Here is a 14,177-nt window from a genome sequence, read left to right as displayed (position 1 = left end):
AATAGACCTGCCACCCGCTATTTTCTCATGTTTGGACAGTTTTCACATTGACACATCAATACTGGCATTTTTACTTTAACTTTAAAAGATTGTGACATGACCAACAGAAAAAGTAATTTACAATGCATTATGAAAGCTGATTTATGAAAATGACCCTTATTCAATAGGAAATCATAATCTAACACCTCGTTCATTTATGATGCAAATAATCTGAATGGCCGAGTGCGTTCAATTTGAAAATAAAGAGTTAAAATGCCAGAATCGCAAAAACAGATGTTGGACATCAGAGTAATCTCAGACTATGAGTATGAGTTTTGGGCAATTTGTAGGGAGGGGGGGGGGGTTGAAGGGAAGCAAATGCTCTTTAAATTTATATGCATGTTTCAAACATTGGGGAAAAAATTACACAGAGAGTTGAGTCATTTTTTTCAGACTTAATTTAAATAATGACTAATGTAGACTTACCTTCTAATTCTAACACTATGACATCTGATCTGCAAAACCTACAAACAGACACAGAGATATCATCAAATAGTGAAATATAAGATTGATTGCACCTTGTATGGATAGTTCAGACACGTGTTACATGGGGAGATATTGATAAATGGGATTAAATTGACCGCCAAGAAGGTGTAGAGAACCACCTCTGGAGAACCTTAACATTAATAAGTAATACTCACCAAAATTTCTCTATAATTAACGCTATTTTCTGTTGGAAAATTTCAGAAAGATGCTGATAACCTTATTTGGTGACACAGATATTTCTTGTTTTGGCGCGAAATATATTCTTACTCTTAATGCTTGACGTAACAAAATTTGTATAGAATTATATTTAACTAAAGCTCAGCGTAAATATGCAGAAGCATGACAATACATTAATGATAAAATGTGTAAATATTTCTGTAAAAGAATATAATTTTACTTTACCAGTATACTTCACTTAGAATTACATTTGAGCGCAAGAAAATCTCTATGTGAATCGGCTGAATCCCGGGGTCGAAGTTCAACATATCAACGGAAATTTTTGTGTGTGCTTGCGTTGCTTTAGATCGAGGCCACAGCTTTTCAACCAATCGGGAAATGTTTACTTGGGGCATACATCTATTTTTACTGCAGGTTTCGACATGTTTAAATCGGGATTATAGAAAAATGGAATGTTGTTTGTAGATACAAAACAGAAAATGATGAACACTTTTAGCAAAAGATAAATTGGATCGGGGGTCTGTGAATTCACATTATTTGTACAACCCTCCTTACTCTTGGGAAGCGTGTGCTTAACATCGAGGCTTGCGTTGCTTTACATCGACGCCATAGTGAATGTTTATTTGGAGCATACATCTATTTTTACTGCAGGTTTTGGCATATTTTAATCGAAATTAGAGAAAAATAGAATGATGTTAGGAGATATAAAACAGAAAATGATAAATATTTTTAGCAAAAGATGAATTGGATCGGGGTTCTGTGTATTCACATTATTTGTACAACTCTCCTTACTGATGGCAAAAAATGGAATTTCCATGACCTAAATGGTTCGCGAAAATTAATATTTTTATATATATATAGTAAATATTAACTGATTATGATACAGGTATATTTAAATTGAAACTACATGTATAAACTATGATCAATGGCTTTTATTTATTTATAGCAACAGAAAGCTGCTTAAAAGATGACCACTCCAGATCTCCAAATAAAAGAAAGAAAGAGAGGAATGACACAGAAAAGGGTATTATACAATTTTCTACATTTTTGTCCAGTTTTATCTTTAAGAATAACAAATTTCAGTTTTTCAGGATTGCTGTTCTTCTTAATTAAGCTGCACTTGAATTTACATGGAACCTGAAATTAGAGTTGTAATAAATGTTTTTTAAATTGAATCAACTATTGTTATTTATTCTAAAATGACTTCCTTCTTTCCCTTTGTAAACAAAGCTATGTTCTAATTTGCACAAAATATATTTGACATATGTGCACAACTTTTTATTTACATTCTCATTATTTTGATTCTTTTTGTAATAAAATTGTTCTATTCTTGCAACAATTGATTTTAAAATTATTTATAATACATATTTTACAACAATTTATGCCATACATCATTCATTGCATATCCTTTTTCGTGTACATTTTGTACATATATAATTGGGAGGTAAAGTTAACAGCCAAACATTCCTAGGGTATTTTCGTAGATTTCGAAAATGCTCAGACCCAGTGTAAAATATTGACAAATATAATGCATACCCATGTTAAAATGAGCATAGAGCATGACATGATGGAATTTTTTCTTTAATACAAATTTAAAGTTAGGGAATACATTCATATAATTGGTCTTGCAAGGAACTACATTCATAACTTGAAATTGTCACAAGTTTTTAGCATTAATTTTGATTTTGTAAAAAAACAAGAGTGCACACGCTGAAATGTCTCGCCTTCTTTACTGACCATTGATTTTATGTTGATAGTCCTAAATATAAAGCTTTACTAAAAGTATCACATAAACTTAACATGATCCAAGAAAATGAGGTCAAGGTCAGATAAACCAAACCGGAAATACATGTACACCTTACAATCATTCAATACACCAAATATAGTTGACCTATTGCTTATAGTTTCTAAGAAACAGACTTAAACAGGAAAACTAAACATTGACCAATGAACCATGAAAATAAGGTCAAGGTCAGATGAACCATGCCAGACAGACATGTACACCTTACAATCAATCTATGCATTAAATATAGTTGACCTATTGGTTATAGTTTAAGAAAAACAGACCAAAACACAAAAACTAAACACTGAGCAATGAACCTTGAAAATGAGGTCAAGGTCAAATAAAACCTGCCAGACTGACATGTACATTGTAAAATATTTCCATACACCAAATATAGTTGACCTATTGCATATAGTATTAGAAAAATAGATCAAAACACAAAAACTTAACTTTAACCACTGAACCATTAAAATGAGGTCAAGGTCAGATGACACCTGCCAGCTGGACATGTACACCTTACAATCATTCCATACACCAAATATAGAAGACCTATTGCTTATAGTATCTGATATATGGACTTGACCACGAAAACTTAACCTTGTTCACTGATCCATGATATGAGGTTGAGGTCAGATGAAAACTGTCTGACGGACATGAGGACCTTGCAAGGTACGCACATATTAAATATAGTTATCCTATTACTCATAATAAGAGAGAAATTAACATTACAAAAAATCTTAACTTTTTTTTCAAGTAGTCACTGAACCATGAAAATGAGGTCAAGGACAATCTTATGCACATATGACAGACGGAAATTTCATAACATAAGGCATCTATATACAAAGTATGAAGCATCCAGGTCTTCCACCTTGGAAAATATAATGCTTTTAAGAAGTTAGCTAACGCTGCCGCCGCCAGATCACTATCCCTATGTCAAGCTTTCTGCGACAAAGTGGCAGGCTCGACAAAAATCATATAATTTTTGCTTTATTTCATACATGTCATAGGTACTGATACAACAAATTCCTCCAAACTTGTTAAAATTGAGGAACAAAAGGTTCAATTGAAGAAAAGAAAGATAGAGATCCTACAAAGAATACTACAAATAGAAGAGGAAAAGCTCAGCCTACTTAAACAACAGCACAATGAGACAAACATAACTGATGCCACAAACTTAGTAATGGAACTTTTTACACAGAATATTTGAACACTTGTGTCATATATATTAATATAAATTAATTTATATCCCAAACCTTTTTTGTTGAGATGTTTGTGTCTGCATCAGGTCACAAACGTGTAATTGGTTGTCTTGTCACGGAATAGAAGTTCCTTCATAATATAAGTTCCAAATGGAAACAATATTCTGGAGTATTATTTCCACTGGAATAAATATTACAGTAAATGTTCCTAACGGAATAAATGGTATAGAATATTTGATCCAACAGGAACAGATATTATGACATTGTTTATAACAAAGTTTCCAGTGGAACTTCTGTTAGGCGGAACAAATATACGTTGACAGTCTTATAAAAATATGAAGATTTCAGTTGGTATGATTGCCAATGAGAAAACTCTCCATCTAAGACTAAATGTTATTAATGTAAATAATAATAGATCACAGTACATCGTTCAATGCAGAGCCATTTATCACACCTCAAAGTTAGCTTTAAAGAACCATCAGAACAGTTCAATGACCAGATATGAAGTTGACATGAATTATATGATTTTCATGACTCACAAACTGTTATACTATGGTGTGGTGCTGTCAACACTGGTGTCATTTTCTGTCTCTAATTGAATATATGTGTGTTAATTATTTATCTTTTTGATGCACCAGAATGAAGTTTGAAATGATTTCAAACTTTGGGTTCAAACGTAAAAAAGACTTTTAACAAGATATGGATAAAAACAATTACTCATATTGATATGTACCATTAGTTTAAGAAAATCTGTTTTGAATTAAACTTCGTCTTGTCATCAAACCATCACCAAGTGGTCCATTATATACATGTTCCTGTTGATTAGCATCTTCCTCCTCCATGTCTACATCCTCAGGCATAGAAAGACCCTTATTAATGCATAAGTTGTGAAGAATACATGTTGCAGTAATCACTTGACAGCATTTTCCAGGCGAGAACATCATGCAACCAGTTGTTTTATGTAGGCACCTACAGGTACATAAAACATTCTTTTAAATGTGTCACCTTGCGCAGATACCACAAATACATGTATCAATGTTTTGATTGTTGCCATAGCTTTGACTATTTGAGTATTTGTACATTAAAGTAACATAAAATGATTTACTGGAGACAAAAAATTGTTCAACCAAAACATGTATATATATATATATATATAGATTGCCTAACAATGTAATTTTAACACACTATTTAGTATGTAAATATAAGAATGTTTAAAATATTTACAAAATGATGAAAATAAACGCAATATTTCGCTAGACTAACTAGCTTTATCAAGCGTGCATCTATCCAGGTGAAATCGGATGTAGATGATAAGAAACTTTTGCAGCTCAATGTATATGTTGCACTTGAATTTAGCTGCCTTGAAAATAAATATAGTGTGTTAAAATTACATTGTTAGGCAATCTATAATTTTATTTGTGTAATTGAATTAATCTCTGTACTGATTAATCCACACTCCCATAGATTTGTATGTCATGTGCTGCTATTTATAGGCACTTATATATGTATAACGTTGTTTTCAATTTAGACTTGTAGTATATATATATATATATATATATATATATATATATATACAACAAGTCTAAATTGAAAACAACGTTCAAACCTATGACTGCGTTGGATAAAAACCGCAATTTTTATATGTGTGCATGTAAAACAAATTTCTTGGTAGAGGGGTCTAAATACAGCACAAACAACATTTTCCAAAAGACCAAAAAAGTGAAAAAGTATATTTTAACAAAACGCATTTGACTAACAGGTCAAACAACGGATGTTCTTAAACCCTGCTGACTGCCATTTGCGATTGCCAAATAAATTGATCACCAGATGTAACAAAATGGATCTAAATATTAATTTAATACCAAACAGAAAACAATAAACTTGCGAAAAAGATGATATACCACAAACATGAGGTGCAAAAATTTGTACACCATATCTGGATTTCGACAATTAATGTCTCTTCAGTGATGTTAGGGATCGATATGGTATTTGGAAGGCCATATAATTTACCTCAATTTAGGATAGACTCTTGAATTTTAAAGAGTCGAAATAGGATGAACATCCATATAAACCCGAAGGAAAATATAATACAAGCCCAAACGAAAAAATATTAACAAGTCTAAATTGAAAACAATGTTCAAACCTATGATTGCGTTGGATAAAAACCGCAATTTTTATACGTGTGCATGTAAAACAAATTTCTTGGTAAAGGGGCCTAAATACAGCACAAACAACATTTTCCAAAAGACCAAAAAGTGAAAAAGTATATTTTAACAAAACGCATTTGACTAACAGGTCGAACAACGGATGTTCTTAAACCCTGCTGACTGCCATTGGCGATTGCCAAATAAATTGATCACCAGATGTAACAAAATGGATCTAAATATTAATTTAATACCAAACTGAAAACAATAAACTTGCGAAAAAGATGATATACCACAAACATGAGGTGCAAAAATTTGTACACCATATCTGGATTTCGACAATTAATGTCTCTTCAGTGATGTTAGGGATCGAAACGGTATTTGGAAGGCCATATAATTTACCTCAATTTAGGATAGACTCTTGAATTTTAAATAGTCGAATTAGGATGAAGGGATCATATAAACCCGAAGGAAAATATAATACAAGCCCAAACGAAAAAATATTAACAAGTATAAATTGAAAACAATGTTCAAACCTATGATTGCGTTGGATAAAAACTGCAATTTTTATACGTGTGCATGTAAAACAAATTTCTTGGTTGAGGATATATATACTTAACTAAATCCTCTGTGCACATTTTTAACTTTTATAAAGAATTCTTAATGTGAAATGCACAAAACAATAATGCATTTGTTGATTGAAAATCGAAAACATGGCCTGCTAATTATCTTTCAATTGGAGCTACCAAAGTTATACAATTCATTTACCTTGATTAACAATCAACAGGGTGCAGCTTGATATGACTGCAGAAGTCATCCCTGGACCTCAATGTGTACGAATTCAAAATCCAAAATCTAAATACGGTTAGATTCGGCATATCAAGATACCCAATATATTATTTTTTTTAAATTAAACAAAGTTAAATTTGGGGTCCAGTTTGGACCAACTTGAAAATTGGGCCCAAAATCGGAAATCTATATACATGATTAGATTCAGCATATCAAAGAACCCAAAAAATCAATTATTGTTAAAAATCAAACTAAAAATATGATTTTTGACCCTTTGGATATTATTGTGGACTTATTTTAGAATTTGGGCCAAATCAAAAATCTTAATTCACAGTTAGGTTCAGCATAAATTGGAACAACAGAATTCAGTTTTGACAAAATGAAACCAATATTGAATTTGGACCCTTTGGACTTCAATATACATGATATATGTGGACTGATTTAAAAACGTCTTGAATTATTGGGGTTCTTATCGTATATTTTGATTTGGGATATTGGGTCCCATTTTTAAATTGTTCCATGTTGAAGTCCTAAAGGTCCACATTTTATCTTTGTTTTATTTCATCAAATGTCTATGAGCAACAATGCCGGACGACGATAGCATGCATTATATGAACGCATTTTTTCTGTTTGCAAATATAAACATGATTTGTTTGAATAATTATGTGTTTCCTATGAAAGTAAGAACACATTTATTTTTATGTCTCATTACAATATACTGATTCATATTGCAAATGTAATACTATGTAAAACTATGCTCTAGCAGGAACCAAAAATATTCACAAACAAGAAAGTGTGTCCATAGTACACTGATGCCCTGCTCGCTCTATCATTTTCCATTTTAAGTTGGCAATGAAATTGGAGTAAAAAATCTAATTTGGTATTAAATTTACAAAATCATATCAAAGTAAAAAAGTGTACTAAGTTTCATGTTGATTGGACGTCAACTTCATTAATCAAAGAGCTGAAAGCTCTGATGAAAAAAGATGCCATTGTCTCTAATATTGGGATATTTTTGATGCAAGTCTTGATTTTCACATAATTTACCTACTGAATCTTAGGAGACTTTTCAGTTCATGGTAGATAAGCTGACTGACAATAGAATAGATATGAATTGTTTTCAATGTCTATATATATGGCTTTTTTATTTGTTTGTCAAGATATATATATATGTGTATATGACTACTGGTTGTTCTTTTGTACAAAGAAATAGATCAAGACTACCTGAACGATCTACAATATTCAAAGTAATATGTGAATTTGTTTCTTGCAATTTCATTATTCTTAGTCAAGGATACATTAACAGACTATCCCCTTCTTTGTTAAATTATATAACAAAATGATTATGAAGAGCCTGTAGTAAGCAAGCTCTTATACCCCACATAGTCCTTATTTAAGAGATAAGTTACAAGTGACCTAGTGGCATTGTTATTTCTGTTACTTGAAGCATGATCCATTTCTGTAGATTTAGACAATAGTATTCTTATACTAGTTTGACATGTTTGACAATTACAAACATAGTCATGATAGTGACACCATTTATACAACCAAATTTTATTGCTGATATACATGATATATATATATATATAAACTGAAATCTTAAAATGACAACATAAACATGATAAATTATTGCAGATTTTTTTTTTTTTCAAATGATTTAATGTTTGTTAGTCATTTATGTCAAATAATTAACCTGTACTAAAATAAGGAGATGTGGTATGATTGCCAATGAGATAACAGACTGATAACTATCCACCAGAGTCCAAATAATATGGCTGTTGACAGTTATAAGTCACTTTACAGACCTCAACAATGAACAAAACCGGTTCATTGTTTTCAGGCAAGAGAAGTTGTGGCTTGGTGGCTTACAAGAAAATAGAAGAAATATAATAATAAATAGATATCATTGAGATGGGAGCCATCTCTGTGGGCCCCACTGTGAATAACGTGTGGTAAAAAATTGGTATCTTTACCATAGGACATGGGGTTGTCAACTGAAACCATAGTTTTTTACCTTGACCTTTGGCCTAGGAAGTTGTACATAAATTATGACACACTCTCTGGTGTTGGTTTATATACATGTCAAGTATAAACTTTGAAATCATAACGGTTCTCAAGATATAGAGCGGACACGATCTATACCATAGGACATGGGGTTGTCAACTGAAACCAAATTTTTTTACCTTTGACCTTGACCTAGGAAGTTGTACATAAATTATGACACAATCTCAGGTGTTGGTTTATATACATGTCAAGTATGAACTTTGAAATCATAACGGTTCTCAAGATAAACATGATAAAGAGTGGACACGATCTTTACCATAGGACATGGGGTTGTCAACTGAAACCAAAGTTTTTGACCTTTACCTTTGACCTAGGAAGTTATACATACATTATGACACACCCTCTGTTGTTGATTAATATACATGTCAAGTATAAACTCTGAAATCATAACGGTTCTCTAGATATAGAGCGGACACAATTTGTTACGGACGGACAGACTGATCAATATAGGGCGTCTGCCATTCGGCGGGGCCCTAATAATATGAATAAGAAAATAAAAGAGACAAAATAGACAGAACTAAGCCACTGGACTATATAAAAATTGCTACATTACTAATCCTTGAGGAGCTACTGATCTATACTTAGAAAAGAAAGATGTTGAGGACTTAGCCAGGGCGAGCAAAATTTTGAGAATTAGGAACAACAGAGTAGATGTGGGGACACCACATATACAGGCCAATCTGCCCTATTTGCTGCCACCTATTAAAATTAATGCCTAGGGTGGTAATAAAACCGATGTGCATTTAATATGTTGTTCTCTATGTACATATATGATATATATTAAATGCAAAAAATGCCACTTATATAACAGTAAATGTTATTGGATAAGCTACCAGAAACAATAAATAATTTGCATATTCATGGGCGGACATGCGAATTGTGTCAGCTTTTGTTTTGATGGGAAAATGTAAACATTGGAATCCGCCATTTTGACGTTGGAAACAAACTTATTTTCAATCTTAGATTAAAGGACATTGCGCACATTGCCAGCATATCATGCATAATCAGTCATGGAAAAATATATCTTTTAATATGTTTTCTACACTTACTATTCTATGTTTAAGTTAATTTAATGTTTTAATTTCCAACAGAACAGAACATCATTCTCAAAGACGACAAAGAAAAAAATCTAGATGGCGCTGTTTATGGGTTGTGTCGACCTGTCAGATTCAGGCATTTGCCGTTCAACTGTCTGCAGCTATAACTTTGTAAACAAAATACATACGCACCGCGTGGGTATAACTGTATTACTAATTTTCGATTCTTAAAAACTTCGTAAATCTTACTAAAGAGCATTATCTTTCATATGGATATCAAGATGATTCCGATTACTATTTTTTTAATGATTTTAAAGTTGAACTGACAAGAAAGGTTGACATTCTTTCAAGAACTATTTTGTCTAGCGATTGGTGATCATTGGTATGTAAAAAGTCCAAAACCATATCAAAATGGATCTATTTATATTATGATTTTTTTACGGATTGTAAAGACATGCATATAAAAGCGAAAGCTCGTATAAATATGAAAAATATACCAAAGCCATAGCTCAAAATACCATTTTTAAAATAACAATAAACATATGGACAGGTAAGAATGAAATTCTGTATAGTACAGAAGTATGTAAAATACGGAACCGAGTTCGGAAAGCGGCTTGGAAGTGGTAAATGACTTCTGGTCAGCAGTATAGGAAAATTGACTGCGTCATTTTCCAAAAACTACCATGGCCAAAAACGTTGATCTGAAACTGGACGGACGAACAAACAGACCAAAAATCATAATGCCCGCATTTATAGGCGGGTATCATAACATTTAAACACACAAAAAGGATATTAAAAAGGAACCACTTTGTTGAGTAAATAATATTCAAAATCTCAAATATCTTGGGCACCAGGTGGATTTTTTAAGTATAATAATTAATCTTATACTTATTTTTTAAGCATGTGATGAACCGTTTTATAGTGTATATATCATCCTCTTAATTTACCTGAAACGAGATTTGAGTAATCCAAATGCTCGCTCAACAGTGTTTCTTGTTTTCTTGTGACTTCTGTTATATTTCTCCTCTACTTGGCTTGCTGGTCTCAGAACAGGGGTTTACAGCCATGGTCTTAAGGGATATCCAGAATCCCCTAAAAGCCAACCATTTATGTCTCCATTTTCAAAATTGATGATGAGACTGCTGCTGTTCCAAATAGCACTATCATGGGCACTCCCTGGTCATCTTGCAACAACGTTATTAAACCTACAAAGATATATAAAATGATCTGTTTGTGTCAACCCTGTAATCCTTTCTCATAAGAAACATGAACGAGGAGGATGACTTCAACTTTGCACCACTGAATAGGCAAAATTAAATAATCCGCATATTTAGTTCTATTTTTTTTAATATTGATGTATTTTTTTAAATTTTTTTACGTCAATGGTGTAGGGAACAGCCATTTTGTCCCAGATAACAGTTGCTTCATGCATCTTGCTTTATTACTACATGTACGTCTATGTTTTATAGGCACATGCGTTTTATAATTGTATTTATGGTGTTGTTTTTGTGTAATTCGTGTCTTTTTGATAGAGTAAAGCCATATTCAATTAATATTTTATAGTGCATCTTTTCGTGTTGTAATGTTATACATATACTACTTTTTAGGTTAGGGTGAAGTGTGGCATGAATATATAGGAAAATAATACATTTTCATAAATTAACGTTAAAGGTCTTCGAATCCATGTTATAGTCCAGCTTGTGTAATACCATAAATTAAAAAATTTAGAATAAATAAAAGGAAATGAAACTTCTCAATCCCTGAATAAATTTGCCAAACATCAAGGTCGCCAAACGTCATAGCACTATCAGACTACGAATAACCTAATGATTTGTTTTCTTTAAAAATGTTAATTCGATTTTTCAGTATTATAATGATCCCTAGCAATACTCCCAGTTCACAAATTCCCAGATCTAATTAAATTTTACCCGAAATCCAGAAGTTTACTTTTTTAAATGGCAAGACTTCCAAGAGCTAAGAAAGTTTGACCTAAATTTATGGCAAAGCTGTTATACTCATTTCACCTTAAATGTATTCTTATATTAAAGAAAGTACTACCGCCAGCGACATTTTATCAATGTATTCTATAATCGTTATATTAAATAATAGAAGTGTGCATGTCCATAGGATTTTGATTTTTGTGAAATATTAAAATGCCAGGTAGAGGTAGTTGGATTTTTTGGTACTAGCTGCATAAAGAGGGCTTAATATCTCCTCTTACAGTTTTTAAACTACAGCTTTAATATTCTGTAGGATTTTAATACACATAATCATGATAATAGGGGCGTGCCTGTCCACAAGATTTAAAAAAAAATATATAGAAAATGATAGGTAGTTTGACTAGCTCATTTTTTTCATTCAAACTGCATAAGGTAAGTTAACTTCCTTTTGTGAAAGCTTGGAAGAACAACATAATGGCATACTTTATAGAATTAATCAACTATGGCAGGGGCATCAAACCTGAGGTGTCTTACCTGTATACACAACGAGTTTGCGTTTTACTTTTGTATTACTGTTTGCTAAATATAATGTATGCAAACCTATCTTCATGCATTCAGACGGGCCACGGGGGCACATTCAATATGTAGTTTTTATTTATTTTTCTCTACTGTAGATGAGTGCCAAAGACGGAGTTATTTTACTTCCAAAAAAGTAGATACAAAAAATATTATCTACAAGTGTAGTTTTAACTTTTGAAAACTGTGGCGTTTTAATGTGTATATACTATTGTAACTTTGTAAATTTTGTTCCCTGTGGAAACTTGATGTAAACAAACAAAAATCAAAAATTATAATATTCAATTCTAATGGGAAATCCCATTGTAATTATTTTAAAGTAGAAAACGAGCATCTTGAGACTGTTAAATCTTATTGTTACCTTGGAATAACAATAAATTATTCAGGTAATTTAAGTCATTTAAAAAAAATTCTTATGGAAAAAGGAAGAAAGGCTTGGTTTAAAATTAAAAAAACAGTTTCTTTATATAATTCTTGCAATATGCTTGAACAATTATTTGATACTTTAGTTGTCCCAATCACTCTTTATGGAAGTGAAGTATGGGGTGTTAGCGAAGTGTTCAAAGATTCAGACCCATTTGACCATTTACATATAAAATTTATTAAAGAAATTTTAGGGGTACATTGCAAAACAACAAATGCAGCTTGTCTAGCTGAGACAAACAGAACCCCTTTGTACTTAAAAATTCAGCTTTCAGCTATAAAATTTCTTAACCACATTGTGAACTCACCTTATTCTTTAGTCTATAAAATATATAATAATGTAGAGAAAACAAGTAAATGGGTCAACTTGTAAAAGACTGGTTAAATAAATTAGGTTTTAGCCATCTTACTTTTGATACTATTAATTTAAAACATTACCATTTCTTCTCAGTCTGTCCATGCTATATATCAATAAGGGATACCTATATACAAAATATTAATAAAAATCTTAATTTCAATTTTATTAAATTGCAGTCGGCTATAACACTGAGGCATATGACTGCACTTTTAAATAGCTGTCTGCCAGTCATTATAAAAATCACCATAAAGTATATTAATGATTGTTTTTTATTGAGAACATCTGTATAACTTATATTTCTTTTAATATGTATCCTAATTTTTGTTTTTGTTTTTTGTACATGAACATTAATTATGTGTTAACTGTCGATACACACATATTTATAGTCTTTTATCCCCCCTGTGAATACCACTGTCACACTAATATAATTATAGTCAATTTAATTATTGTTAGTTTATTGTCTCAATACTGTATGCCATAACCATTTAATGTAAATGTGTTTGTGCTAATAAATATTGTCTATTGTCTATTGTCAGTATATTGTTGTGGTGTATTATTTGTAAAAATAATGATATGCATTGTCATGATTGTATTAATATGTTCATTGTGAGCTCTTTTAATGGGAATAAAACCTCCTCCTTTAAACGTTTTGTCGATTACCACTGTGCCTGTAGTGATATAATTATAAATAGATATCAGAACGCGGACGTGATAGAAAGCCTATTTAGTACATTTTTTAGACGGAAGCCGGGAAGGAAATAAGATGAGTTAAAAGTGATCAATACCTAAGATTTGCATCACATACTGCTTGCACATTCAAGGCATGGAATTGCTTGTGACAAACAAATGCTGGCTCGTCATCCTTTGGAGCTATTATTGGTATTAATGTTCCATCTATGGCACAAACAACATTGGGCATTCCAGCAATGTCATGAAACTCTTCCTTAGTTTTTTGTAATTCTTGAATAGGAAAATTTGTTAAATGGCCCATCCTCCTGACTATGGAAGTGCTAACGGATGTAATGCATCTAATAGCACTTGCCCTACTAACGCCATGTAAGTCGGCCAGTTCTGATAGGAACCCCCCCTTAGCTTAGTAGCGCAAAGCTAACAAAACCTGCGTTTCAGGAGTAAGTGCATGGGACCTATTTGTATCATGTTT

At 31.9% G+C, this 14,177-nt stretch overlaps 1 pseudogene; it reads right to left on the bottom strand.

Annotated features, from left to right (window-relative positions):
• Positions 1-4,421: 4,421 nt before the first annotated feature.
• On the bottom strand, positions 4,422-13,934 carry LOC127737460 (putative nuclease HARBI1; annotated as a pseudogene).
• Positions 13,935-14,177: the final 243 nt, after the last annotated feature.

The sequence above is a fragment of the Mytilus californianus genome, unplaced genomic scaffold (genome assembly GCF_021869535.1).
Source record: "Mytilus californianus isolate M0D057914Y unplaced genomic scaffold, xbMytCali1.0.p SCAF_4, whole genome shotgun sequence".
NCBI classification, from domain to species: Eukaryota; Metazoa; Mollusca; class Bivalvia; order Mytilida; family Mytilidae; genus Mytilus; species Mytilus californianus.
This window is presented reverse-complemented; position numbering and strand designations above follow the sequence as displayed.